At 49.4% G+C, this 24632-nt stretch overlaps 1 long non-coding RNA gene across 1 annotated transcript in view; it reads right to left on the bottom strand.

The window, feature by feature from the left end:
- LOC139001087 (uncharacterized) overlaps nt 1–947 on the bottom strand; it is a 1454-nt gene extending 507 nt beyond the window's left edge. The window contains exons 1-2 of the long non-coding RNA XR_011469839.1: nt 631–947; nt 298–482 (exon numbers count right to left, since the gene is read on the bottom strand). This is a non-coding gene — a long non-coding RNA (uncharacterized lncRNA). The remainder of the gene's footprint in view (nt 1–297; nt 483–630) is intronic.
- Between the last annotated feature and the right edge of the window lie 23685 nt (nt 948–24632).

Below are 24632 nucleotides of genomic sequence, written 5' to 3'. Positions count from 1 at the left end.
CCGGTTAGGACTTTTCTTTCTTTCTTTCTTTCTTTCTTTCTTTCTTTCTTTCTTTCTTTCTTTCTTTCTTTCTTTCTTTCTTTCTTTCTTTCTTTCTTTCACGTACAGCCCGCATACAATGACACATTCTTATCATGAATCCACCTTTACTACTATTTATTTATTTATTTATTTATTTATTCATTCATTCATTCATTCATTTATTTATTTATTTATATGTACAGCCCGGCTTATCACAGCGTTATACATGTATGGGTCTCTCAAACAAAACCCCAGAAAACACGTTGCAATGCTTACCCGTCCTGTTTCTATTCGTATCAACGCTTCAACCCTTTAGGGATGTTTCCAGGCGGCGGCGGCACAGTGCGGGGCGTGTTCACTGAAAGGAAATTCCTAAATCGCCCTATATTCGCTCGCGGAGGAAATTTCAAAGTCTGACAGTCCTTCATCCGCATCGTGGGAGTGTCTGTCCTTCTTGACTGCTAGGTGGAAACGAGAGAGAGAGAGAGAGAGAGAGAGAGAGAGAGAGAGAGAGAGAGAGAGAATGAGAATATGAAGCTTTCAAACGCGCCCTCCCCGCCCCCCCCCCCCCCCCCCCCCCCCCCCCAGTACCGGACCCTGCGTTCTCACCACCCTGGTGATGACATGATGACGATGCAACCTGTCCTTGTCATGCGCCACCTTCCTGGTGACCGCTTTTATAAGCCTCAAAGCGAGGTCGGCCAGAGGGCCGGGCTGGTCCGTTGTCGTCACAGGGCGGAGCCAAATCAGGGACAGCGCCTGCGCAGTCGGCAGACAGGGGGGCATGAATGGAAGGCAGTGGATCGCCATACTAGCACTTTGGATGGAGGCACATCCATTCTAAATAACACAAAGCAGTACCTGTACCTCAAATGGAAACTTCTTTCGCAGACATGAAAAATGCAGGTCACTTGGACACTATGGACGGCTTTGTCGTGTAGAAATGGGCAGGGGTGAATTAGGCATTCTGAACTTTGTCCTCCTTTGGGTTTGTCCTTGTGATCCAAAGGAACTCTCCCCAGCCAGGAAAGGTATGAGGTGGACTGAAGTGGACCACAGTGGGGTTTCTGGCTGGAAACCACAAACCACACCACTCGCGGCGACCGACCGGGTGTGCCGTGCCGTGCCCTGCCATGCCCCAGAAAGTCATAGTCAGGACTGAACCGAGGACCTTCCTCTTTCTCTTTCTTTTTTCTTTCTTTCTTTCTTTCTTTCTTTCTTTCTTTCTTTCTTTCTTTCTTTCTTTCTTTCTTTCTTTCTTTCTTTCTTTCTTTCTTTCTTTCTTTCTTTCTTTCTTTCTTTCTTCTTCTTCTCTCTCTCTCTCTCTCTCTCTCTCTCTCTCTCTCTCTCTCCTCTCTCCCCCTCCTTCCTTCCTTTCTTTTTTCTTTTTATTTTATTCTATTTTTTTGGCCCTTCAACCCCCTAAACTTGGTTCCTAGGGGTAGGGGACACACCTCTCCCTCTTCTACTCCAGCTTACTCGCTCTTCCCCTTGCCTCAGATTTGAGTCTCTGCCAAGTGCAAACAGCGGGCGACCTACTACAGAGCCTTGCAGTCAATGGGTAGTCCTTATTCTTGTGTGGGTGACCTTAGTTGAACTTCACACAGGTTGTTTTCTGCATAGGTGGCATTCGAGGAAAACAAACAAAAAACTCAGAATAAGAGCCATGCCCGGTGTCATTAACTAACGAGGTCCTTTGGCATCCTCTCTTCTCCAGTTTCCCTCCTGCCTCCCTCCAATTCTCTCCCTTCCTCTTGCTCCCCCGCTCCTCCACTCCATTCCAGTCTATTCCACTCACCGCCCCCCCCCCCCCCCAGATTCTGTCCATCCTGGGGCTCACACACAGTATACATACATACATACATACATACATACATACATACATTCGTCCTACACCTGAGTATCAACCAAAGACTTGGAAACAATGAGGAGGAGACTCAAGAAGTAATGCCATTCAAAACTAAACATTAAGTCGTTGTGTAAATTCTGTGAAAGGAAAAGTGGATAGGGTATGCCTGTAAATGGCATAGCTCTCCCTGCTCACCTAGCCTTTTCAATGACAGCACCCACCCCATACTCACCCCCTTACTGTCATGGATGCTTTTCATGATCCCTGAGAGGAAGAAAATATCCCCTGTTGCTGAACCCTGGCTTTTCAACACTGCAGATGACCCTCTTGGACAGATGCAGGAACTCTCTCCCTCCCAGTCCCAGAGAGGATGTTTTGACCCACCCTTGATCTCTTTCTTGGTTTGTTTTCTTTCAATGGTGGTAAACACAGACCTCCTTTGAACCTTTGATAAGCCTACAGTTTACATTCACACTCCTTTAGCTTGATTTTTAATACAACTCCCGGGGTCAGGATCACGACTTTAGAGTCACGGTTGGTTCGCCCCATGAGAGGACTCCTGTGTGTGTGTGTGTGTGTGGGGGGGGGGGGGGGGGTGGCGGGGGGGGGGGGGGATTGCCCGCTTTGCTTTCTCCCGCCTCCCTAAAATGTCACCAGTGGATTTCATGTAACCCACGTACGGTCTCCTCCTGGGATTGGAGTGTATAAAATAAGGGGGCCGACATTGCCATTCTTTGGAACATCATCTCCCGCCGTTGAGATTGTGCTTCCCGGCGTACGAGCGACATTTCTGGACAGTTTGGCTGAAAGACACTCACAGAAATTCTGCACAGGTTGGAGGATTTCTTACATTGTTGACGGAGGATTTCTTACATTGTTGACAAATGCCACACACGCACACATGTGTGTGCACTTGCTTCACGGTTGCCACCTGTGGGGCTCTTTCAGGTTCGTCCATTTAACTTCCTCTTTTTCACAGGGAGGAAGGAGGCAGCGAGTGTAATCACCAGTGAGTGTGTGACATGAGACTGAGGATTTCCCGTGGAAAGCGGGTGAGCGGACGGGTGGGCGGAGGGAGGGAGGGAGGGAGGGAGGGAGGACACATCCATCCACCCACTCATCCATCCATCCATCCATCCATCCATCCATCCATCCATCCATGGACAGAAATTAAAAGTTTAACAAACAAACAGTGATGGTGAGTAGTCATGTCCTAGGCTGCTACCTTCCCTGACAAAGGTCACAATCTTTCTTTTTTATAGTGTTTTTATTGAGTTCAAAGATGGGGGGAAAGAGAGAGAGAGAGAGAGAGAGAGACATCAATGATGAAAGATAATCATGGATCCACTGCTTCCTGCACACCCCCCTCCTGGGAGGTGGGGTGGGGGGTGGGGGGGGAGCGGGCGGCGGCGCCGGGGATCCATCCCGCAACCCGTGCATGTGCCCTTGACCTGAATCGAACCTGGGACCCTTTAGTCTGCAGGCCGACGCTCTATCTCCCCTGAGCCAAACCGGCTAGGGTGTAATTTTCCTTTTTAAATCCCCTTATTTTTATTGAGTACGTTGCTGACTGTTACCTATCCTACGCCAACCTAAGTAAGAGAAGTATGTGTCTGTCATTTTATTTTAATTTTTATCCAATCCCAGAGGTTTCCTGCCCCCCACCCCCCCACCCCCGCTTTGCCTTCTCTGGCCTCCCTCATCTATCACCAACGGAGTTCATGTAACCCACTTACATCTCCTCTTTTGCTTGACATGTATACAACAAGGTTAAAACACACACACCCTCCATTCTACAGAGTGTTATCCCATTATGTTGAGAATCTGCTTCCTGGCAATTGCCTCAAATGAACTCACAGACATTCTCCACAGATTTGAATCTTTTTTGATGTTCACACATCCATCCATCCATCCATCCATCCATCCACGGGGAAGTTAAAGATGAATGATAAAAGGGTGTCTGTCGTGAGTGGCACACTTGGAGCGGTGTGTGCGGTGGGGGGTGGGGGTGGAGGGATGGATGATCAAAACCGGCAACTGGAGCAGAGTGTGCTGGCCGGTCTGGTGACCCGGGGTTATTGAGTCAAATCATCCCTCACCAGGCCTCCCGCGACCCTCATCGCTCCACTCCCACCTATGTCTCTCCTCCTAGGGGATCTAAGACGCCGAGATCTACTGTTGACCTTCGCCTTGGACCCTGGACTCACGCCCCTCAAACCCCTCCCTCTCGCTCCCCACCCCCCCTCGCGGGATTCCTAAACGGGTGAGGGCTGGTTCCTGGGTTGGCCGATAGAGGGCACTCTTTCCCACCCGGACAGGCCGGGCCGGTTTTCTCCAACAGCCTCCCTCCCTCCCTCCCTCCCTCCCTCCCTCCCTCCCTCCCTCCCTCCCTCCCTCCCTGAAGTTGGTGAGCTGCCGGCCTGAGGGTGGGGGAACTCGGAGAAGCCCGAGGCGAGGGAGGTCCGAGGCCCTGACGTCACCGGAGAGCTTTCTGCATTTGAATGAAGCAAGCCCTGGAGTGAGATCCATTGGAATGAATCGCCCTGACCTCCCTCCTCCCCTCCCGCTTGCTCCATACCCCACCCCCTACTCCCCATCCCCCACCCCAGCGCTCCCTTCCTCTCAGCCCTCAGGTCAGGGGACTCTCAAGGGAACGCGGCCCGGTTCCCCATCTACGGAGACACATGGGTAGCGAGCCGAGCCGAGCCGAGCCGAGAGTGAGAGGCGAGAGTGAGAGGCGTCTCTGCCAGCCTCTGGGGCTGCTTGGGGCCATTCTGAGCGGGGAGGGTCCCCCATGAATCGGGTCGCTCGGGCTCTGTCGTGGAAGTTCATCATGGAGAAAGGACTGTTGGCAAACAGACATACGTTTAGTCCATCTCCAGGTGAGATTCCTCTCGGGATGTTCCCTTTTTAAAAATCATCATTCTTGCCCTAACCGGTTTGGCTCAGTGGATAGAGCAGCGATGGCGAACCTTTTGAGATCGGCGTGCCAGCATTTTGAAAAATCCTAACTTAACTCTGGTGCCCTGTCACATATAGAAATTTTTTGATATTTGCAACCATGGTAAAACAAAGACTTATATTTCTGATATTCATTTTATATATTTAAATGCCATTTAACAAAGAATAAATCAACCAAAAAAAAAAAAAAATGAGTTGTGTCATAGGTTCGCCATCACTGCGATAGAGCGTCAGCCTGCGGACTCAAGGGTCCCGGGTTCAATTCCGGTCAAGGGCATGTACCTTGGTTGCGGGCACATCCCCAGTAGGGAGTGTGCAGGAGGCAGCTGATGGATGTTTCTCTCTCATCGATGTTTCCAACTCTCTATCCCTCTCCCTTCCTCTCTGTAAAAATAAATAAATAAATAAATAAATAAAGTATATTTAAAAAAATAAAAACCATCACATTCTCCCCTGTTGGTTCAGTCTCTGGCTCATTGAAGTCTACAAACACACGACCCTTCTAATAAAACCCCACAAAAACCAACAACCAACATATGTGGGCGTCACTGGCTTAAAGACAGACATGCAGACAGACAGAGACAAACCTCTGAGTCCCTATCAGGTGAATTGGGGACGATTTGAGCAGGAAAATATAGGTTGCCCCTGTCCCATGCCCTCATTGAAAGGGGACAGGTTCTGATTTTAAAACAGCCGTCTGTCGGTCGGTCGGTCGGTCGGTCGGTGGGGTACCCCTACCTACCGCTGTGGGCACACAAGCTTGACTCCCAGGGAGAGGGAGACTTGGTTGGGTAGGGTTAAGAACGGGGAAAGTAGCCCCGGCCGGTCGGTCGGTCGGCGTCTCCGAGAGCTTCAGGACCTTCACCTCTTAGGATCATTGCCGTTTTTCCAAAAGCGGTATGAGTGAGGAGAAGGGGAGATTCCCTCTCACAGTCCTCGGAGCATCCCTCGGTTCGCTTCTGTGTGTTTTCTCTTGGTAAATCCAATTTCTGTCTTTTGTTGTTGTTGTTTTCTACACTCTTCCTAAGGGTGACCTGGCTTCTGACAGCAGAAACAGACGCCTCTACCCTTTCACAGCGGACCTCATGGACAGACTCTGTTGCCTCGCCCTCAGAAACCAGCAGGTGTATACGTCGTGTTCACGGAAAAACATGCAAACCCGTAGAGAACTTTCATGAGTTTCCTTGAGCCAAACTGTCCACACTTGCCGGGAAGCAGAACCGCAAGGGGTTTGGACAATGCTCCGGAGAATGGCTGTTTTTCACTGTGTTTTATTCATTCTTTCTCTAAATTATTATTTAATACATTTTTATTGATTTCTGAGAGGAAGGGAGAGGGAGAGAGCGATAGAAACACCCGCTACTGGGGATCGAGCCCACAACCGGGCCTGTGCCCTTGACTGAAATTGAACCCGGGACCCTTCGGTCTCCAGGCCGATGCTCTACCCACTGACCAAAACCGGCTGGGGCGTTACTTTGTTTTATACGTGACAATCCAATCCAAGGAGGAGACATACGTGGGTTACAGGAAATCCACTGGTGATAGATGAGGGAGGGAGGGAGGGAGGGAGGGAGGGAGGGAGGGAGGGAGGGAGGAAAGGGGGGGTGGGGTGGGGAGTGGGGGTACACCTCTGGGATTGGATATAAAGCAAAATGATAGATGCATACTTCTTTTTTAAAAAATACATTTTTATTGATTGCAGAGAGGGAGGGAGAGAGAAACATCATTGATGAGGGAGAATCGGGGATCGGCGGCTTCCTGCATGCCCCATAGTCGGGCTCGAGCCCGTGACCAGGGTGGGCATGCTCCCTGGCCCCGAATCGAACCCAGGACCTTAAGGTCTGCCACAGGCTGACCTCGGCTCTACCCACTGAGCCAAACCGGCCAGGGCTACACCTACTTCTTTTCCTGAGGTGGGTGCAGGATAGATAGTTAACAGGCAACAATACACGTGATAACAATAACAATGAAGGAATTTATGGTCTCTTTCCTGCAGGGCACCCAGGGGCATTTGCTTGTGTGTGTGTGTGGGGGGGGGGGGGGCGCGGAGGTGGGGGGAGGGGGAGAGAGTAGGGGGGCTAATGTTACAAGCTCCTCTGACATTTCAGAGGTGTGTTGTCTTACATGCAAAAGGACCATAGGTTCAGTTAAGGTAAACGCTGACCTGGTCAGGGAAGACTCAGGCCTAGGACGCGACTACCCACCACAAGTGCTCTTAGTGACAGCCTCCCTTCAGACCATCCCTGCGGTCGATTTAGGCCTTTCAGGTTGCAAGACCGCCAGGCAGGCCTTCCCCTGAGCTCGTCGGGTTAGCATGTGGCCCCTTTCGTCGTCCACAGTTGTGTGGGAATAAAGGAGTCATCCTTTCTGTCAAAGAAGGGAGCTTAGGCTGCCTCCATTTTGGCTCCAGGGACTTGGCCGCCGCCATTTCGAAATGGCATAGGTCAACCCCTCCCTCTTATCCTCTCCACACCCCCCCCCCCCCACCCCCGTTTTAATTTCGCTGCTTTGTTTCTCTTTTAAACAAATTCACATTTCATTTATGTTGAAATAAACTGTACAAAATTAACTTTCTTCACCGAAAATAACAGCTATGTTTTCTGTATTCTTCCTAGGTAAACTACAAAACGCATTCTTGTAGGTTGTCTAGGTTTCGCTTATAAATTGAGACGCGGCAGTAGATGTATCCACGGAAAAAGACAGAATGAAACAGACCGATCTGTTGTCAGGATCCATGGCCTCTGATCCTGTCTTGACCGTGAAACGGAAGTGTTCCGCATATTCTAGCTTATGGAGCCCTAACTGGTTTGGCTCAGTGGATAGAGCATCTGCCTGCTGACTAAAAGGTCTCAGGTTGGATTCCGGTCAAGGGCACGTACCTTGGTTGTGGGCACATCCCCGGTAGGAAGTGTGCAGGAGGCAGCTGATCAATGTTTCTCTCTCATCGATGTTTCTAACTCTCTATCCCTCTCCCTTCCTCTCTGTAAAAAAATAAATAAATAAAATACATTTAAAAAAAATAAAAATCATCATTCTCCCCTTTTGGTTCAGTCTCTGGCTCACTGAAGTCTACATACACGTGACCCTCCTAAAAAAAACAACAACAACAACAAAAACCCACCCCCACAAAAACCAACAACCAAGTAAGTTGGCATCACTGGCTTGAGTCAAACTGTCCACACTTGCCGGGAAGCAGAACCGCAAGGGGTTTGGACAATGCTCCGGAGAATGGCTGTTTTTCACTTTGTTTTATTCATTCTTTTTTCTAAATTATTATTTAATACATTTTTATTGATTTCTGAGAGGAAGGGAGAGGGAGAGAGCGATAGAGACGTCCAGGATGACAGAGGATCACCCGTCCGCTGCTTCCTGCACACCCGCTCCTGGGGATCGAGCCCACAACCGGGCCTGCGCCCTTGACTGTAATCGAACCCAGGACCCCTTCGGTCCCCGGGCCGATGCTCTACCCACTGACCCAAACCGGCCGGGGCGTCACTTTGTTTAATACGTGACAATCCAATTCAAGGAGGAGACATAAGTGGGTTACAGGAAATCCACTGGTGATAGATGAAGGAGGGAGGGAGCGATGGAGGTACCAAAGTGGGGCGCGGGGGGGGGGGGGGGGGGCGGCCTCTGGGATTGAATACAAACTGAAATGATAGACGCACACTTCTTTTTATTTATTTTATTGATGTTTTACAGAGAGGAAGGGAGAGGGAGGGAGAGAGAAACCTCATCCATGAGAGAGAATCTTGGATCGGCCGCCTCCTGCACGCCCCCTAGTGGGGCTCGAGCCTGTGACCCGGGCGGGCATGCGCCCGGGACCCAAAATCGAACCCGGGACCTTAAGGTCCGCCGCAGGCTGACCTCGGCTCTACCCACTGAGCCAAACCGGCCAGGGCCTCACCTACTTCTTTTCCTGAGGTGGGTGCAGGATAGATAGTTAACAGGCAACAATACACGTGATAACAATAACAATGAAGGAATTTATGGTCTCTGTCCTGCAGAGCCCCCAGGCGCATTTGCTTGTGTCTGTGTGGGGAGGGGGGGGGGGGGGGGGGGAGGGCGCGGGGCGGGGACGGCGAGATGTTCCAAGTTCCTCTGACATTTTATGGCATAGGTATGTTGTGTCTTAGATGCTAAGGTAAACACTGACCTGGTCTGGGAAGACTCCGGCCTAGGTAGGACGGGACTACCCACCACTACTGCTCTCAGTAACAGTCTCCCTTCAGACCATCCCTGCGGTGGCTTTAGGCCTCTCGGTTTGCAAGACCGCCAGGCAGGCCTTCCCCTGAGCTCGTCGGGTTAGCATGTGGCCCCTTTCGTCGTCCACAGTTGTGTGGGAATAAAGGAGTCATCCTTTCTGTCAAAGAAGGGAGTTTAGGCAGCTTCTCTTTTGGCTCCAGGGGCTTGGTAGCCGCCCTCTCTCTTATCCTCTCCACCCGCCTCCCCCTCCTCCCCCCCCCCCCCCCCCCGTTTTAATTTCGCTGTTTTGTTTTTCCATTAAACAAATTTACATTTTATTTATGTTGACATAGACTGTACAAAATTGACTTTCTTCACCGAAAATGACAGCGATGTTTTCTGTATTCCTAGACCAACTACAAAACGCATTCTTGTCGGTTGTCTCGGTTTCCCTTATAAATCGAGACGCGGCAGTAGATGTAACCACGGAAAAAGACGGAATGAAACAGACCGATCTGTTGTCAGGATCCATGGCCTCTGATCCTGTCTTGACCGTGAAACGGAAGTGCGCCACATATTCTTGCTAAAAAGCTTATGAGGATATAGGCTCAACAAAGGAATGTAAACAGCGACACCCAGATGTGGGTGTAAGGATGGCGGGTTCTTTCCTCAATGTTTCACAGTCATTTGTTTAAGATCATCGAATAAAGACAAAAATCCACACCGAAATCCTTGTCTGGCAAGCTCACGTTTCTTTCACTAGCTGGTCATTTCACTGTTGGTTACAGATTTCTCGTAGCACACTTAAAACTCCTGCTAGTCAGAGGTTAGTCGTGAGCTTCGTTGCACAATTTTATGAAACAGGTTCCTCCCACACCTTCTCAAAATTTATTTCTTCAAAGAACTGATAACTCAATGCCCAACAACTGTGACAATGAATGTGATGTCTGCAATGACCTCACTAAAACAAGCCCAAAGTGCCATCGGCAGAGATCACGCAGAAGTGCAACGTGGCGCTTCCGATGATGCCTGCCGCCCTCTGGAAGAACAACAGTTCGTTCTCCAAAGCATGAGAGTTCACACCGGGGCCATTTAAGGAGAGGATCAGTGGCTACTCTACCCAAGAGATCCAGTGATTAAGTGACCCACCTATATCTTACAGCTTTTCTCTGTTTCCTTTCAAATTTCTCAGATTTTTTTTCAATATCAGATATAAGAGAGAACGCATTTTAAAAGTCCCTCGGGTATTTCCGACACTTTCGGAATTATCTGTAGGAAGCTCTGACTTAGTTGTGTAGACTTTGATGTATGTGTCCACCGTTAAATCCAAATCGTGTTTCACATCGAAATGCATGTTAAGCAAAGCTAAGCTACTTGACCTTTGCCCTGTCAAAGTGTTCCTCGGGTGTGCTTTGAGACGCGCTTTCGACCGTTTTCATAGCGTTCGTTCTCAACCTTCATCACAGGGAGAATTCGTAGGACCTTTAGCAATGTATAAACATGAGGAAAAAACTTGATGTCTGGCAGGTGGAGGGGGCCATGGTGGATGGGAGCTCTATATCTTTTCCTCTGGGTTTCCACTTGATTCTCCAACAACGCAGCTCAGCCGAGAGTGCTGCATCGGGATTGGGTAAGTCGCTGCCGTACATGTCAGCCTGGTGCTCCTCCGGCGTATTGAATTTGAGCCGTCCCGTGACAGAGGGGACCAGAGATCAGCATTGAAGAGCTTTGGAGGAACTGTTCTGAGACTATCTCTTTCAGTTCCTGAACAATGTGTTCCACTGTTGTGACGCTTAGAGGCTCTTTATAGCACCTCTCGGAAGTCGGCTGAGACTCCAGGTGCCCTTGCTGAGCTCTGCGGAGCTTCCCGGGGAGCTTCATCAGAATAGCAAGTGTGGTTGCCAAATCGGTGGCTTCCTCAAACCAAAATTCACAATAAACTTCAATATCTTCCATCACTTCATGTAGCGAATGCAGCGCCTGCAGTCGAGCTACTGGCTGCAGAGAAGACATCAGAGGTCTGACCCTGGAGATTTTTCCCAGAGGCTCCTGTGAAAGGTAGAACGTTTTTAAGAACAACAATGGTAACCACGAAATCAAAATCTGTTGCTGCACTGCAGAGTGCGAATGCTCGGCCCGCTGTACAGTTTTCCCATCTACTATGTGTGTCCTCATGTATACCGCCTACACAGAAAACAAGCGCTCGCAGGAGCTCCACTACAATTTCAAAAGCATCGTGCCTGCCCGCCCGCTGAGAATGGCACATTTCCTTCAGTTCTTTCTCGCTTTCTTCATTGTTCTGGAAGAGGACAGAAACGACACTGTCAAGCTCTAAAAGCGGTTGTGGTGACGGATGGAAAAAAGATCAAACTTCCTCCACTGTTCCAAACGCAACAGACGCTCCCGTGACAGGCACCGATCTGGCCCACCTCGGACTTCAGGCACAGGGAAGAGCAGAGTGTGTGGACAGCTTGGGGAGGGATGTTTCTCCAAAAGTCTAGAAGCAACAGCTTTCATTTTGGAAGGAAAGCCACTGGACACAATGTAAGCCTGGCCACGACAATATTCCATGCGTAATCCCCACTTCTCGGGTCTCGTCGTGGGAAATGTCACAGCCAAAATTTCGGCAGCGGCTTCGGAAGGCAGGAAACCCACAGATTCCTCTCTCAGGTCACGAGCTTCGTCAGCAAGCCTCACCAACGCGGGCAGGTGCTCTTCCCCTGCTGTGTCCACTACGTGCGTGCGTCCATCCCTCTGTCAGGGGCCATGGAAAAGAAGGGAGAGTCTCTCACTCCCCTGAGCGTTCCTTCCCCGAATGCGGCTCTCACGGATCTCTAGCATCTGCTTCTGCTTGTACTTTTGAACAGAACGGTGCGTTGACTGCTGTGGTCTCAAAGGGCTTTCTCAGAGAGAACCTCTTCACCAGAATTTATCGGGCACTCCGACAGTGCCTGCATGCCTGCCTGCCTGCCTGCCTGCCTGAAAGTTATCGGGAGTGAAGAGGCCTTCTGGGATTTCATCAGCTTCATGTCCATCTAGAGCAGTGGTTCTCAACCTTCCTAATGCCGCGACCCCTGAATACAGTTCCTCATGTTGTGGTGAACCCCAATTTCATTGTTACAGATTGAACATAATGAAAGCATAGTGATTAATCACAAAAAACAATATGCAATTATACATGTGTTTTCCCATGGTCTCAGGCGACCCCTGTGAGAGGATCGTTCGACCCCCAAAGGGGTCGCGACCCACAGGTTGAGAACCGCTGATCTAGAGGTATCTTTTGTTTTCCCATAAGAATCAAAACTGCAAATAAAGATTTTAAAGTATTCTTTTGTTTACTTTCTCTTCAAGGGTTAAAGGTAAAGTGTCTTCATCCTGTTCTTCACCCCCTTCTGTATTGGAGTTCTGAGCAAGGCTGTTGTTGATCGCTCTATGTTTGTTTTTGTTCCTGTTCAGAAGTTTTGTCAATTTTTTTTCCTGTTTCCATGTCCTGATTTCATCTTCGCTCAATTCTTTTATTCGTTTTCTATGTCTACTATGTGGATTGTTCAAATGACTGGTAAGATCACCTATTGTTGGTATTACATTATCTCGAAGAACTGTCCTATAAGGAAGGACTAGTTCTACAGATCATAGAGGTCTCAGAGTGTTTGGCACATCATCGATATTGTTTATTGAGTTGTTCAGGTGTTTTATCTTCTAAGTTTGCTCTCCTACAATTTCCCACCCACTTCTGGCATCTGGCCGGATCCCTCGGGAACCTGAAGAAGGCCAAATCTGACTGCATGCTCTTCTGCGTGCAGTCCACCGGCGCCGTTCCCCCCACCCCGAAAGTTTGGCATCTTCGCTGGCGCCCCACCCCCTCCACCCGGGGCCGGTCCAGCACTCCCCCCCCCCCCCCCCCCCCCCCCATGCCCAGCACTGTCTTAATAACACAAAATGCAAGTACAAAACATTGTACAAGTATGCTTTTCACTACATGGAAGTGCAATAATACATTTGTGTGGCTTTTTAAAATATATCTTCATTGATTTCAGAGAGGAAGGGAGAGGGAGAGAGAGCCATAGGAGCATCTACCATGAGAGAGAATCACCCATCGGCTGCCTCCTGCACACCCCCTACTGGGGATCAAGCCCGTGACCCGGGCCTGCGCCCTTGACTGGAATGGAACCCCGGACCCTTCGGGTCCCCAGGCCGATGCTCTACCCACTGACCAAAACAGGCCGGGGCGGCACTTTGTTTTATACACGACAATCCAAGGAGGAGATGTAACTGGGTTACAGACAACCCACTGGTGATAGATGAGGGAGGGAGGGAGGGAGGGAGGTGGGAGAAAGCAAAGGGGGTGGGGGTCGGGGGAACCTCTGGGATTGGATAAAAAGTAAAATGATAGACACATACTTCTTTTTTGTAAAATATATTTTTATTGATTTCAGAGAGGATGGGAGAGAGATAGAAACCTGATCAATGAGAGAGAATCTTGGATTGGCCGCCTCCTGCACGCCCCCTAGTGGGGCTCGAGCCCATGACCCGGGCGGGCATGCGCCCGGGACCCGAATCGAACCCGGGACCCTAAGGTCCGCCGCAGGCTGACTTTGGCTCCACCCACTGAGCCAAACCGGCCAGGGCCTCACCTACTTCTTTTCCTGAGGTGGGTGCAGGATAGATAGTTAACAGGCAACAATACACTTGATAACAATAGCAATGAAGGAATTTATGGTCTCTGTCCTGCAGAGCCCCCAGGCGCATTTGCTTGTGCGGGTGGGGTGGGGTGGGGTGGGGTGGGGGAAGGGGAAGGGGGTGGAGGCGGGGCGGGGCGGGGCGGGGACGGCGGGATGTTACAAGTTCCCCTGACATTCCAGAGTTATGTTGTGTTAGATGCAAAAGGACCATAGGTTCACTTAAGGTAAACACTGACCTTGTCAGGGAAGACTCTGGCCTCAGACGCGACCAGCCACCACAACTGCTCTTAGTAACAGTCTCCCTTCAGACTAGACTTGTGGTCGCTTTAGGCCTTTCAGTCTGCAAGACCGCCACGCAGCCCTTCCCTGAGCTCGCGAGGTTAGCATGTGGCCCCTTTCGTCGTCCACAGTTGTGTGGGAATAAAGGAGTCATCCTTTCTGTCAAAGTAGGGAGTTTTAGCCTTAACTGATTTGTCTCAGAGGTTAGAGAGTCGTCCTGTGGACGGAAGGGTCCCGGGTTCGAGTCCAGAGAAGGGCACCTGCCTGTGGTGTGGACTCCATCCCGGGGGGGGGGGGGGGGGTGGGGGGTGGGGGGGGGGGGAGGAGCGGCGGGGGGCCGCGGCGTGCAAGGAGGCAGCCGCCATCTTGGCTCCAGTGACTTGGCAGCCGCCGCCATTTTAAAAAATATATAATTTATTGATTTTTTTACAGAGTGGAAGGAAGAGGGATAGAGAATTAGAAACATCAAAGAGAGAGAAACCTCAATCAGCTGCCTCCTGCACACCCCCTACTGGGGATGTGCCCACAACCAAGGTACATGCCCTTGACCAGAGTCGAACCCGGGACCCTTCAGTCTGAAGGCCGATGCTCTATCCACTGAGCCAAACCAGTTAGGGCGGCAGCTGCCATTTTGAAACGGCAAAGGTCAATCCCTCCCTTTTATCCTCTCACCGCCGCTCCAAATCCCCCGTTTTAACGTCCGTGTTTTAATAGCACGAAACACAAGTACAAAACATTGTACAAGTATACTTTTTACTCCACGGAGGTGGAATAATACCTTTGTGTTGTTGTTGTCATTGTGTGTGTGTTTTTTAATATATCTTCATAGATTTCAGAGAGGAAGGGAGAGGGAGGGAGGTCGAGAGAGAGAGAGAGAGAGAGAGAGAATCACCAGGTCGGCTGCCCCCTGCACACCTCCTACTGGGGATCGAGCCCCCAACCCGGGCCTGCTCCCTGGACTGTAATCGAACCCAGGACCCCTTCGTCCCCCAGGCCGATGCTCTACCCACTGACCAAAACCGGCCGGGGTGTGACTTTGTTTTATACGTGACAATTCAAGGAGGAGATGAAAGCCGGTTACAGAAAATCCACTGGTGATAGATTAGGGAGGGAAGGAGGGAGGCAAAGGTGGGGTGGAGTGGGGTGGGGAGTGGCGGGGCCGCGGGGGGTGGGGTGGGGCGGGCGGAGGAAACCTCTGGGATTGGATAAAAAGTGAAATGATAGCCCTGGCTTGTAGGCTCAGTGGATCGAGCGTCAGCCTGGGGACTGAAGCTTCCCTGGTTTGATTCCGGTCAAGGGCATGTGCATGGGTGGAGGACTCGATCCCCAGTGGGGGACATGCAGGAGACGGCCAATCCACGATTCTCTCTCATCATTGATGTTTCTATCTCTCTTTCTCTCTCCCTTCCTCTCTGAAATCAATAAAAATATTTTTTTAAAAAAGTAAAATGATAGACACATACTTCTTTTTTTTTAAAGATGTATTTTTTGTTGATTTCAGAGAGGAAGGGAGAGGGAGGAAGAGAGATAGAAACATCATCCATGAGAGAGAATTATGGATTGGCCAGCTCCTGCATGCCCCCTAGTGGGGCTCGAGCCCGTGACCTGGGCAGGCATGAGCCCTTGACCGGAATCGAGATCTCCCTGCTCGCCTTGCCTTTTCAATGACAGCACCCACCCCAAACCCACCCCCTTACTGTCGTGGATGCTTTTCATGATCCCTGAGAGGAAGAAAATATCCCCTGTTGCTGAACCCTGGCTTTTCACACTGCAGATGACCCTCTTGGACAGATGCAGGAACTCTCTCCCTCCCAGTCCCAGAGAGGATGTTTTGACCCACCCTTGATCTCTTTCTTGGTTTGTTTTCTTTCAATGGTGGTAAACACAGACCTCCTTTGAACCTTTGATAAGCCTACAGTTTACATTCACACTCCTTTAGCTTGATTTTTAATACAACTCCCGGGGTCAGGATCAGGACTTTAGAGTCAGGATTGGTTCGCCCCATGAGAGGACTCAGTGTGTGTGTGTGGGGGGGGGGGTGGGGGGGGTGGGGGTGGTGGTGGTGGTGGTGGTGGGGTTGGGGGTGGTGGTGGTGGTGGTGGGGTTGGGGGTGGTGGTGGTGGTGCTGGTGCTGGTGCTGGTGCTGGTGAAAAGGACCACATACTGTACTAAACTTGAGAAGCTCAGGGGAGGCCATGCATGGTGGCCTTACAAGGCTAACGTCAGTTTGGGGTGGGTGATCCTGTCCTAGGCCGGCATCTTCCCTGACAGAGGTCCATCTTTACCTGGACTGAGCCTGTCTGTCGCTTTCTTTCTTTCTTGCATCCACAATCACACATCTTTGAAAAGTCAAGGGGATTTTCCATCTTTTCTGGAGCCCTGGAATCACAGGCACGGCTCTGTGAATATCACAAACCCCATCACGATGACCGAGTTCATGATTGACTATATGAGCTATCCTACACCCACCCACGTAGGTAAAAGAAGTCTGTGTCCATCATTTTACTTTGCATCCAATCCCAGAGGTTGGCCCACTTTGCTTTCTCCCACGTTCCTCAAATGTCACCAGTGGATTTCATGTAACCCGCTCCTCTTTGGATTGGAGTGTATAAAATAAGGCGGGGGGGGGGGGGGGCGACATTGCCATTCTTGGGAACATCCTCTCCAACCGTTCGCTGAGATAGTGCTTCCCGGCGTGCGTGCGACATTTGTGGACAGTTTGTCTGAAAGACACTCACAGAAATTCTGCACAGGTTGGAGGATTTCTTACGTTGTTGACCAATGCAACACACGCACACATGTGCGTGCACTTGGTTCACAGTTGCCGCCTGTGGGGCTCTTTCAGGTTTGTCCATTTTCCTTCCTCTTTCTCACGGGGGAGCAAGGAGGCAGCGAGTGAAATCACCAGTGAGTGTGTGTGTGATATGAGACTGACGATTTCCCGTGGAAAGCGGGTGAGCGGGCGGGTGGGTGGAGGGGGGGAGGGAGGAAAGGAGGGAGGGAGGACACATCCATCCATCCATCCATCCATCCATGGATAGAAATTAAAAGTTCAACAAACAGTGATGGTGAGTAGTCACGTCCTAGGCCGCTACCTTCCCTGACAAAGGTCAATCTTTTTTTTTTTTTTAATTTATTATTATTATTTTTTTAAAAATATATTTTATTGATTTTTTACAGACAGGAAGGGAGAGGGATAGAGAGTTAGAAACATCGATGAGAGAGAAACATCCATCAGCTGCCTCCTGCATACCCCCCACTGGGGATGTGCCTGCAACCAAGGTACATGCCCTTGACTGGAATCAAACCCGGGACCCTTGAGTCCGCAGGCTGACGCTCTATCCACTGAGCCAAACCGGCTAGGGCCTTTTGTTGTTGTTGTTGTTGTTGTTGTTGTTTAAAGAGAGAGTGAAAGGGAGAGGGAGGGGGCAGGGAGGGGGAGAGAGAGAGAGAGAGAGAGAGAGAGAGAATTGTTTTTCCACTTGTTTATTCATTCTTCCCTAGCTTTTAAAAAAATATACAACAGTAGCAATGAGGGAATTTGTGGTCTCTACCCTGGGACCCTGGGCTGTGCCCTGAGGGCACTGGGAAAAGGAAAGTGACTATTTACCGGGACATTCACTACTCCAAAGACATGTGATCCTAGACTCTAGGACCTAGAGGCATAGAAAGACAATAGGCTCAGATGCCAGTAAGTTCAAAGGTGATCTCTCTCAGGGGAGATACCGGGCCTAGGGCGTGACTGCCCACTCACTATACACTGCTTTCTACTTTAAAAAGTTTTTGTTTTTTTTTTAAATTCAGAACATCCTGGGTGGTCACTTGAGGTGTCTGAGTTTGCAAGGCCAGGCCTCTCCCGAGTGGGTCAGGTTAGCATGTGGCCCCTTTTCATCCACAATGTTATGGGTTGGCTCAACGAGCTAGACCACCGACTCAGAATCTAAATTTAAAAGCCTGTTATTAAGCTGGCCAGTGGACCCCAGCACCTATCTCCCCCTCTGGGAGATTCGGAGCATGTGGCAGAGATCAAGGGTGCAGTATGATCCTTTATAGCAAAACAGTGTTAAAAAAAAATACAAAGCATTTCATTAGAAGTTCACAAAAAGTTCATGAGAACGGAGGGGAGGTAAACAGAGTCACACCTGGCTGGATTTAATCATAACACATTGTTTTCTAAGACAATCCAGCAATTTTTCTCTGCCACGGTTCCTGACATTGACACAATCGGTAACCTTTTCCAGGCCGCAGTCCCTCCCCCTCCCACATTCCGTTACCCTTCCATGCCGCAGTCCCCAGTCCCTCACCCTAGCACACACAATGCAAAGCTTCTTATGTATTAGCTTTTTAAAAAAATATACAACAGTAGCAATGAGGGAATTTGTGGTCTCTACCCTGGGACCCTGGGCTGTGCCCTGAGGGCACTGGGAAAAGGAAAGTGACTAGTTACCGGGACATTCACTACTCCAAAGACATGTGATCCTAGACTCTAGGACTTAGAGGCATAGAAAGACAATAGGCTCAGATGCCAGTAAGTTCAAAGGTGATCTCTCTCAGGGGAGATACCGGGCCTAGGGCCTAGGGCCTGACTGCCCACTCACTATACACTGCTTTCTACTTTAACAAGTTTTCTTTTTTTTTTAAATTCAGGACATCCTGGGTGGTCACTTGAGGTGTCTGAGTTTGCAAGGCCAGGCCTTTCATTTTATCCTATTGCATTTCATTTCATTTTATTCACCGATGTGTCCCCCAATAAATTCAATTCCGAAAAAAAAATAATAACTGAAAGGAAACAGAGAAAATGATTCCTCCGTGGTTGCCCCGTGAATACTCGCCGCCTTTAGAGTCGTGACACCCCCCACCCCCCACACCCCCACACCCCCCACCCGTTGAGGTTTTAAAGGTCCCGGGCCCGCAAAAAGTGTTCTGGGTACGTCCTCTCGGTCCTCTGTCAGGCCCCACCCCCCAAAAAACTTTTCCAGTCCCCCTTCCGGTGCCAGGCCGTGTGTGTGCGTGGGTGCGCGCGCGCGAACGCACGGGGCCTTCCTGGGCAAACCTCAGGTGGTGGAGCCCCCGCCCCGCCCCGCCGCCCCGCCGCCCGCCAGGGGCCCGGGCCGACACGGTCCCACTGGAGAGGTGGGCGCGGGGAGGGGATCGGCCACCCTTGCCCCCTGCCCCCCTCCTCCCCCCAAACACACACACAGCGGGCGGCGGGGCTCCCGCCCGGGCCGGGCCGGGCCCGGGCCCACGGCCCCGGAGCCGCCCCACTGACGTTCTCGCTGGTGTTCGCGCGCCACCTGGCGGCCGTTTTTTATAAGGTCTTTCCCTTGGTGCGGCGTGGCTGCCTGGCTAGGCCCTGGAATTCAGTTCATTCTGGAAACCTCTTGCTACTCGGGTGTCACTGTGTGTGAGTGTGAGTGTGTGTGAGTGTGTGTGTGTGTGTGTGTGTGTGTGTGTGTGTGTGTGTGTGTGGCGGGGGTGGGGGGGAGGGGAGAGGGAGGGACCCCGAGAGAAACTCCCCTGTATTCCTGTTTCTTAAAGGAAGGGTGCTAGTCAGACCCACTACAGATCCTTTGCGTTTTCTGGTCAATGGCCTGGCCTGGCCCGCATACCCCCATGTCCTGTCCTGCCAGACTTTTTTGCAGAAATACCTCCACCCGAAGAGTTCTTCACCTTTGTTTTAAAAAAGAGAAAGAGAAAGAAAGAAAAAGAAAGAAGAAAGAAAGAAAGAAAGAAAGAAAGAAAGAAAGAAAGAAAGAAAGAAAGAAAGAAAGAAAATGACATCAACAAAGGAGCAAACGGACCCCAGGCCCTCCCCATCCCCTGCAAGCCCCCAGCCAACAAACAGAACTCCAGCTGCTCTCCTCCTACCGCATGCCCTTACCAGAGTCGCTCACTGTCTTAGAAATACGTTGGGGGCCCGCTCAGCGAATGACTCCTGTCCGTCCCCCCCGTCCCCCCGACCCCCCCGCCCTCCTGCCTCTGCCACAATTCGGTGCCTGGAACCAAGCCGATCTTCTCCTTTCCTTCCTGAAGTGACTATGCCGCCACCGCAGCCGCTCAGGCGAGCCAGAGACAATATTCCAAAGTGGCCAGATGGCAAAAAAGACTCCAACTGGACATAAAGATGGAGGGGGCGGGGGTGGGGGGAGAGACGGCGACGAGCGCACACGGGGACTCGTTTTTTGCACTTTAGGCAGGAAGCCAGCTGAGAGGCAGAGGAATCTGTAGGAACGGGCCTCCCTCATCTCTCCTTTCGCCTCCCCGCCTACTAAGTGGCTTGCCCACAATCGCCCCTCTCTTTTCAACCCAGTCTGAAAAAGCGTGGATGCGGCTCTTCCACGGTCTCCTTAGGAGCGCTCCCCTTGTCACATCAGACACTTGAGGGAAAGAAAACGTTGCCCTCATGTCTCCCTGCCCCCCCCGCCCCCCCCCCCGTGTGTCAGGTGAATTTTTCAGGGCCGCCTCCTCCACAAACCCTAAGAAGGTGGAGGTAAGATTTTGGCCTCGGTGACATTTTCCTCTCTGGCATCTTAGAACGCTACCAGTGACTTCCAAGTGTTTTCAAACACTTTTGCACCGTTTCCTACCATTTGTCAGTGTACTGACTGCACTTTAGCAGTGATTCCCAAGTTTTGCCACACGCTGTTCTGCACAGTTTGTGATGTTGATCAGTGATTTCAAAGTGCTTTCAAACACTTTCATATAGTTTCCAGCCTTTTTTAAAAATTTTTTTTAAAAATATATTTTATTGAATTTTTACAGAGAGGAAGGGAGAGAGATAGAGAGTTAGAAACATCGATGAGAGAGAAACATCAATCAACTGCCTCCTGCACATCTCCCACTGGGGATGTGCCGGCAACCTGGGTACATGCCCTTGACCGGAATCGAACCTGGGACCCTTGAGTCCTCAGGCCGACGCTCTATCCACTGAGCCAAACCGGTTTCGGCAAGTTTCCAGCCTTTTAGAAGTGAATCCCAAGTGGTATCAAATACTGTTCTACAGTGTATCGCTCTTTAGCAGTGATTCCCAAGTGTTGTCAAACACTGCTCTACACTGATTCCTGATGTATTTTTTTTTTAAAAATGTATTTCTTTGTTGATTTTAGAGAGGAAGGGAGAGGTAGAGAGACTGAAACATCCATGATGAGAGAGGAACATGGATCGGCTGCTTCTTGCACGCCCCCTTCTGGGGATTGAGCCTGCAACCCGAGCATGTGCCCTTGGCCAGAATGGAACCCGAGACCCTTCAGTCCGCAGGCTGATGCTCTATCCGCTGAGCCAAACCGGCTAGGGCTTGATGTGTTCTTTAAAATATATATTTTTTATTGATTTCAGAGAGGAAGGGAGAGGGAGAGATTGAAACATCCACGATAAGAGAGGATCATGGATCGGCTGCCTCTTACACACCCCGTACTGGGGATCGAGCCCGAATCCCGGGCATGTGCCCTCGACAGGAATCGAAACTGGGACCTTTTGGCTCTATCCACTGAGCCAAACCAGCTAGGGCTAGTTTTTTTTTTTGTTTGTTTGTTTTTGAGAGAGTGGGAAAAAAAAGAGAGAGTGGAAGGGAGGAGAGGAGGGGGGAGGAAGAGGGAGGGAGAAAGAGAAGTTGTTTATTCATTCGTCGGTAGCTTTTAAATATATATAAATAAAAATGCAAATGTTCGTTTGTTCAAAATCTTAAATCTCCGAAAGTTCTTCACCGATTGCTTTGAAATTTTGGCACAACGTTGCATTCGAATACTCGTGTGTTTCTATATACCTATATACCTACTATTATATAGATGTCACACCTGTGACAGGTAAAAACATGCTTTTTTTGAAAAACAGAGCCATCTGTTGGACGTAAAAGCAACACACGCTATACTAAATATTTTACGATTCCATTTCAATGTTTCTGTTTACAATTATAAATTGCAGATAAAATTAACCACAAATATGCATGTCCAGCTGCAAAACGATCCATCAGCTGAGATAGTCTCACATCAATTGCTGGGAATTGGGAACGGAAAGGTGCCGGTTGATCTGACCTCAGGACGAATTTCATTGCATCATAACTTCTGCAATTTAGTGACGTCAAAAGAAGAATTGTTTGAAAAAGTATTTCCCAATATTCAAACCAATTGTAAGAATCACGATTGGCTGAGTGAACGAGCTATTCTTGCGGCCAAGAACAAAGACGTCTATGGACTTAACAATATCATTCAGTCTAACATTCAAAGCGAGGCAGTCACATACAAGTCCGTCGACACTGTTGTGGAAGCAGATGAAGCGATTAATTATCCAACAGAATTTTTGAATTCACTCGATCTGCCAGGGATGCCACCGCATGTACTGCAATTGAAAATCGGCGCGCCAATTACCATGTTGTGAAATGTCAACCAGCCAAAGCTTTGACAGGCACGCGGCTTGCAGTAAAAAAAGTAATGAGCAATGTCATAGAAGTAACAATCTTGACAGGACCTTTCAAAGGTGAAGATGTCCTCATTCCTCGCATTCCTATGATTCCAACGGATATGCCATTTCAATTTAAGAGATTGCAATTCCCGATTCGATTGGCGTTTGCAATCACCGTTAACAAAGCTCAGGGCCAATCTTTAGAATTGTGCGGTTTAGATCTAGACGTCGATTGCTTCTCACATGGACAATTATATGTTGCGTGTTCTAGAGTCGGCAAACCAGACAATCTCTATATCTGCACAGACAATGGAACAACACAAAATGTTGCATACCCACAGGCATTGTGAAATTAAGCGTATTAGAAACGTGTGCTTTCTCTTTTCTTTCTTTTCCATTTAACCAGACTGAGCCACAGCAATGCGTGGCTGGGTACAGTAATATATATATATATATATATATATATATATATATATATATATATATATATTTTCCCCTAGCCTGTTTGGTTCAGTGCATTGAGCGTTGGCCAGCCTGTGGACCAAAGGGTCCCAGGTCCGATTCAGGCCAAGGTCATGGGCCTTGGTGGCAGGTTCTTTGGGCCCTGGCCCTGGTCGGAGGCAACCAATTGACGTGTTTCTCTCACATCGATGTTTCCCTCTGTCTTGCCCTGTCTCCTCCACTCTCCCTAAAAATCAATGGAAAAATATCCTCGGGTGAGGATTAACAGCAACAAATATATATATATATATATGTGTGTGTGTGTGTGTGTGTGTGTGTGTGTGTGTGTGTGTGTATTATTGATTTTAGGGAGGGAGGGAGGGAGGGGAGGAGAGAGAGAGAGAGAGAGAGAGAGAGAGAGAGAGAGAAATACCTATCAGTTGCCTCCAATACATACTCCAGCTGGGAATTGAACCTGAAACCTGGAAAGGAATCAGTGACCTTTCAATGCGCAACATGACGCTCAACCAACTGAGCCACACCAGCCAGGGCTCTGTTGCTTCCTGTATGTGCCCTGATTGGGGATCGAAACCACAAACAGTGGCATAAGGGAAGACGCTCTAGCCAACTGAGCCACCGGTCCAGGGCCAAATTGATTGATTTTGTACATTTCATGGACAAGGCCTCATCCAGATTTACCTCATTTCAAACACACATACTACAGGGCGCCGCCCCCCCCCAACCCCCACACTTTCTTGTCATTCGTAAGGCGAGTCACGCTAAAATCCACAACCACATGACATTGCACCAATGTTCCCCACACCCACCTGCTTGTTGTCTTGTCTTTGGTCTTTCTGGTGAATATATATATATATATATATATATATATATATATATATATATATACATAGGCAGTGGCAGATGTGGTCCAGGTTATCGTTTATTGCCTGTATGGCTTCCTGGCTTTGTTGCTTTGTTTGTAGGCCTTGGAAATGAAGTATGGTACCTATTTGCTTTGTTTAACAATGGACAGGTTATTTTGATTTTCTGAATTGTATAAATCATCCCACTCATTGAATGCCTTATTGATTGAATGACAATCCCATTGATTGTGATCTTACTGGTTATCGAAGCACATTCTTCTGTACCTGGGAAACAGGACAGCACAATTGCCCTAAATTGTTTTAGTGGCCATAGGTGGTGCATTCCAGTTGACTCAGTGGTCCTAAGACCAGGACAGTGCAATTACTCTAAAGTGCCTCGATGGCTCTAGATAATGTGTTTCTATCAACTCAGTGATCCGGAGACCCAGAACTGTAATTTAGATAACATGCCTAAGTTTAACCCAGGTTACCCAAAGGCTCTAGATAATGTATTTCTGTCAATTCAGTGACCCCGAGACCCGAAACTGTAATTAACATGCTTAATTCTGCGTTTTTGCGAGCCAGGTGCCTCATTCCAAACCCTGGGATGTAATCAATACCTTTGTGATTTTTGCCTATATAAGTCTGGTTTTGCCACCATCTTATTGCTATGAGATTTGGGAATGTCCCCTCATAGTCCCGGATTGCAATAAATGTGACTCTTTAATTCGACTTCTTGAGGCGTCCTTCTGTGATTCGAGGGGTACATTACAACAGAAAGGCCTCCTCCCTACGTTGAAAATCATAGATTTGGGGTGGTGGGGGGTAGTGGAAGGGTGGAACACAAAAGAAAGCCAACGAGAAAGAAACGGGGGGGGGGGGGCGGTAAATGGTGACAGAAAGAGACTTTATACTTTGGGTGCTGTATTCAGGTGATGTTTCGTTGAGTTGTAC

This window comes from Myotis yumanensis, unplaced genomic scaffold, assembly GCF_028538775.1.
Source record: "Myotis yumanensis isolate MYYU_CA2020_CCGP unplaced genomic scaffold, mMyoYum1.0.hap1 SCAF_87, whole genome shotgun sequence".
Classification (NCBI taxonomy): domain Eukaryota; kingdom Metazoa; phylum Chordata; class Mammalia; order Chiroptera; family Vespertilionidae; genus Myotis; species Myotis yumanensis.
The sequence above is the reverse complement of the archived record's forward strand: the minus strand, read 5'-3'. Positions and strand labels throughout refer to the sequence as shown.